The following is a 6,021-nucleotide window of genomic DNA, read 5'->3' on the forward strand; positions in this document are numbered from 1 at the left end:
GAGAGGTACAAGAGTCAATTCCTCAGAGAGGGACGTGTATTCTGTTGTTGTTGTTGTTAGGTGCCATCATGTCGGTACCGACTCATAGTAACACTATGCACAACAGAACAAAACACTGCCCGGTCCTGGGCCTACCTCACAATTGTTGCCACACTTGAGTCCATTGATGCTGACACTTTGCCAATCCATCTCACTGGAGGTCTTCCTCCTTTTCTCTAACCCTCCACCTTACCAAACATGATATCCTTCTGCAGAGATTGGTCCCTCCTGACAATATGTCCAAAGTATGAGAAACGAAGTCTGACCATCTTGGCCTTCAAGGAGCATTCTGGCTGCACTTCTTCCAACACAGATCTATTGGTTTTTTTGGCAGTCCATGGCACTTTCAATATTCTCCTCCAACACCATAACTCAAATACATCAATTCTTCTACAATTTTCGTTATTCACTGTCCTGTTTTCACATGCATGAGGCAACTGAAAAATGCCTTGGCTTGGGTCAGAAACACCTTAGTTCTCAAACTGACATCTTTGCTCTTTAACACTTTAAAAAATCTTGTGCAGCTGATTTGATGGCTGTGATGGAGACACATTAGATGGAAATCAAATCTAGGTCTCCCCCATGGAAGGTGAGGATTATACCAAGTCTCATTCCTAGTCTACTTGATTTCCCTGAAGACTTGAATCCTTATGAAAGTATTGGGCCCATTCTGGACCATTTGCTGCCTTAAACATAGATTTCCCTAGCTGGCTTTATACTACAGTGTACTCTGCAGGGAAGAAAAAAAATACAAAGAGATTTTGCTTTTCAGGGGGAATAATGCAGGTTGGTTAAAATCATATCGTTTGATAGCTTGGGCTATTTGTTATTCAGCCCACTGTCAGTTTAGGCAGAGCTCAACCTTGCACTGCTCCATCAAGCAGGAAGGCAAGTCAGAGTCTTTCTCCAAGTTGATAAGGATGGAACTTCTTTCATCTGTCAATTACTGTGACCTTGGAAACCCAATGGACTCGATCATGTGAATGCAAGCAGCTTAATCATGAGGAACGCAAGAAAAAAATGTGCCAAACCAGAAGACATACTGAGCATGAGCTTCCTAAGTCATTTCAGACAACCAGGGGAGAAAAGGCCTGTGTAGACTGACCCAAGGAGAGCAAATAGAGCATGTCCCTAAATGGTCATTTTTGAGAATTTCAAATTGTGTTGAATTCTGGTTTTCCATGCCTACTTTTGAAAAAGAAAGAAAGCAAACCAAAAAAGTATTATTCTGCAGAGCACATACCAAACCCAAACCCAAATCTACTAAAGTCAAGTCAATTCCAACTTACAATGACTCTACAGGGCAGCATGGAACTACCCCATAGGTGTTTCAAGGCAATAAAACTTTATAAAGGCTTTGCTTTCTCTTACGCGTTTGAATTACTGACCGTTCATTTTGCCGTCAAGGGCTTTGAGCCCTGTATCACTGGGGATCCTTACAGAGCACCTAACTACATCAATTACAGCGACTTTTAGCATGGATTAAACCAAGTGTTGGGTTGGAAATGCCCTCTGCTGAATATCATTCTCCATCATGGGGGCACATACCCCACTCAGTGGAAGCAGGTCTACTTCTGCCTGAACTTCCATTCACCATAAGTCTCAACACTGCTTTACTGATAAAACAGGGAACAAGTCCAGTTGCTGATGAGTCAACTCCAACATGGTGACACCATGTATGTCAGAGTAGAACTAGGTTTTATAGGGTTTTCAGTGACTGATCTTTCTAAATTAGATTACTAGGCCTTTTTTCAGAATCCCTTCTGGGTGAATTTGAACCATCAACCTTTGGTTAGAAGTGATATCTGGTGATTCCTAAAACAGAAAAGCATGATTTTTAACACCAGATGCTAACAATCAGCTTGCGGTAGATGACATAGTCTCCAATCTCAAAGGTGGAAGGGAAGCAGGGGAGAAATGAGGTACAGGTTTAATAAATTGCTTAAAAATCTGAATGTTGACTTTGTAAGGACTTTGAGTCCAGAGAAGTTATAGTAACACCCCATGGCCTTCAAGTAACCCACTGTTACTGTTATGTAATAACTAATAAGGCTCCTAATTTACACAAAGATAAAAGGTTCCTCAACTAAATTTCTTTTATTGGTGTCTAGTCTACAGCTCCAACTACAGCAATGTGGTGTTGTGAGATGAAGCTTGGAACACTGCAAAGTCTGCAAGATGTTGTCTCTGTAACTCTGCTTGGCTTAGAGAACAGGGAACCATTTCTATTAGATGAAGCTGGATTCTGAAGATTTAGAAATAACTCCTAAATGACTATACGTATAGATTCAAGGAAAGCTAGACATGAATGAATCCAACACTAGAGAAGAGAAAATATTCCCTTCTCTAATACACATCTAGTCATCTTTGAAATACTAACTGAAATCTCACCTATTTAGCCCCACATTTTTACTTAATTTTCATATTTCAAAATCATTTGTTCCTTTTTTAATATACTCTTGTGATCCTACATTATACTGCATATTATAAAGTAGTTGTAAAAATTCTACTATGGATTTGTGTTAATTATTTTCTTGCTGCTCTTTGCTATGGAGCCCTTGGGTCATGCAAAAAGAAAGCGTTCTGCTACTAAGGCAAAGGATGGCAGTTCAAATCCACTCAGAGGCACATAAGGCAAAGTCTTGGTGATCTACTTCTGAAAGGTAGTTGTTGTTAAGTGCTGTCGAGCACTTCCAGCTCATAAAGTTCCACTGAAAACCCTATGGGGAGTAAACATGGGGTTACCATACGCTGGAGTCAACTTGAAGCCCACCCTTTTTTGCTTTTGCTATGGGTGTATGCCTTGAGACAAACCTAAGGAACTTGTTGTTAAAGTGCCATCGAGTTGGTTCAGACTCATAGGGACCGAGGCAGCTGGTGTGTTTAGCAGTTCAGTACTTATATATGATCTCTTAGCATGAGAAACACAGTAGTGCTCAACAAATGTTATTTGAGACATTTAATAAACATATCATTTAGAAAAGTAAAGAGATTCATAACCAATGCTCTCTGGACTTGCTATAAAGATATGGAATTTCACAACCAACCACCCAAGTGTAATTTGTTCATTATTTAAAAATTTTATCAAGATATGTTCATTGGGCTAATAGAAACTTGTTGTTGTTAAGTACCACTGAGTTGGTTCCGACCCATAGCAACTGGGTTTCTGAAGAGCAGCTGGTGAGTTTGAACTGCTGACCTTGCAGTTGAAATGGCTTTGCAGTCTGGCACATTAACCCACAGCGCCACACCAGTATTCCTAACAGAAACTACAGACCTTTTATTAAACCTCGAATAAAGAACAGAGTGAGCTAACGGACACAAATGTTCACAATGGGTATTATTTTATTTAATCTCTCTTTGTTCACTGAAGCTGCATAATTGCTGCTTTCACTAACGGCTCTACTTGTTTCGGTTCTCAAAGAAAAACAAACAACCTAAAATTGACAGCCAGGGCCGAAGGCCGCCTAGATTCTCAGATGCCAGCATCCTCCAGGGAACAATGCTCAAATGAATGTCACTGTGGAAAAGTCCTTGTGAACTTCTCCCATGAGAAACAAATGCTTCCTTGCTAAGGGTCCAGCGAGATAAAAATGAGTCCTTTTAGGGAGACCCATCTTTTAAAAAATGTGTGGACAAAATGAATACGGAACAGTCTACCAAATCCTATGCTCTTTGAATTTTATATTTAAAGCATGGGTACAGGCCTTTTCATCTTCAAAAAGAAGCTTTGTTGCTGGGTTTTAGCAACATCCCTGTATATCAAGAGGACTCTCAAGGGAAGAGAAATCTCACAGAAGTCATGCACATAGAATCCACCCTCTGTTGGTCTAAAAATCTAGTTGCTCCAACACAGAAAAGATAATTTTTTCTGTTTCATTCTAGAATTATTCTGTTGTTGTTAGCCTTCCCAGCATAATGCACACTTGTAAGAACAGAATGCTTCTTTTCCATAGGAAATCTATTCCATACGACTTCTTGTTGTCAAAGGCAGATAGTTGGCTCTTATATGAAACAAATGGTGATGGTGGTGGTGGTGTGCTGGGGAGGTGGTTCTGACTCATAGTGACCGACTCATAACCACTACGCTACCAGAACTCCTTAGGTAAAAAAGATGGTCTTATTACAAGAGAACTAAATGTCTGTCACCTGATCTCACACCATCTTTGAGTCCATATAAACCTTTTCCACCACATGATAAGAAAGGATAGGTTTTCCTATAGATGCCACTCAAGCCACCAGGCAATCAGAACACTTTATGCCACTTAGCTGTTGAGACGGGCACACAATTTACACAAGGGTCAATTTTGATCTTTCTGAGATTTGCAGGATTGGAACATGGAGAAAAAGAGTATCCGTCATGAAGATGTAACCTTGAGACTACATGCCCCCTTTTGGATAGAAGTGGTTGCCAAGAATGAAGCTAACACACAAGTAGGCAGAGCTGGGAGATGGAGAAACAAAGGTCTGAGAACATCATATACGTCATATATAATAAGTCTCTGGATCTTGGTAGGCCTTAAATTTCATTAAACTTTTACTCTACAGTCATGTGATTTTCTGTTCTGAAGTGTGCTTAACTTTGAATTCTATGACTTGCAATATAAAATCTTATTAATAATCCACATTTTACTATTTTAGGAAAACGATGTGGAGATCCTATATAGCGTTACAGGTCTGAGTTGACAGTAGTGGGTTTGGATTTTTGGTTTTGGTATTTTCTGAGCAATTATACTGTGCCAGTCACAGTGGTAGGTATTGAGAGTGATCGCGGAATAAGACAAAGGTTTTTACGTAAAGCTCCTCTTCCGGAATCCCTGGATGGTGCAAATGGTTGTTGTTGTTGAGTGCTGGCGAGTTGATTCCCACTCAGTTAACACCTCTCAAATGGTTAACTCAACTGTTAACTGAGAGCTTGAAAGTGGGAGTTGCCTTGCCAGTGCTTAGGAAGAAAGGTCTGGTAATCTACGGCAGAAAATCCGAGGTTGAAACCCTATGGAGTGCACTTCTACTTTGACACAAATGGAGTCTCCATGATTGGAGCTCCTCAACAACTACTGGTCACTCATGCTGTAGTGAGGAAGATGGGCAATGAATCAGCAAGTATCAGATCTAGATCAACGCTGGGAGAGAAATCAAACAGGATCGTGTGTTACGTGGTTACTGTGGCAGGAGGAAGGGCTGTAGGAGACAGCTTTGGCCTGACATTGCCATTGTTGTTGTCATGTGCCATCGAGTCGGAACTGACTCATAGCAACCCCATGCACAGCAGAACAAAACAATGTCCAATCCTGGGCCAAGCCCACCACTGCTGCCACACTTGACGCCATCAATGATGCCACCTGGCTCATCCATCTTGTTGGGGGTCTTCCTCTTTTTCTCTGACCCTCCATCTTACCCAGCATGACATCCTTCTCCAGCGACTGTTCTCTTCTGACAATATGTCCAAAGTATGAGAGATGAAGCTGATACTTGAACATATTTAAGTAAACACCATAATACAAATGAGACAAGTCAAAACTGGGTTCAAATTAGATTTTTTTCCCCTCTAAAAGTGTTCTCCATCAATATTATTGCTGTTGTTAAATCTTGCCATCATTCCAATTCATAGCGAGCCAGTATAGGGTTTCCAAGGAGCAGCCGATGGGTTCGAACTGCTGACCTTGAGGTTTGAAGCCCAGTGCTGATCCTACAGCACTACATCAGGATTCCTCTCCATAGGTGTTTATCAAAACGATGCAACACAAAGACTGTACCCTAATTAAACTGTGAACTTTAGTTAATGACATGTCAATATTGGCTCATCAATATTGACATGTTATTTACTAACTAAAGTTCCAGAGGAATGCGAGGTGTTAACAACAGAAGAAGCAGTATGTAGGGACAAGAGTGAGGAAGTACAAAAAAACTCACAGTATTGTCTGAATAATTTTTCTGTAAGCCTAAAACTAATCTAAAAACATATTACCTTTCCGGAAAAGA

This window comes from Chrysochloris asiatica, unplaced genomic scaffold (assembly GCF_000296735.1).
Source record: "Chrysochloris asiatica unplaced genomic scaffold, ChrAsi1.0 scaffold00121, whole genome shotgun sequence".
NCBI classification, from domain to species: Eukaryota; Metazoa; Chordata; class Mammalia; order Afrosoricida; family Chrysochloridae; genus Chrysochloris; species Chrysochloris asiatica.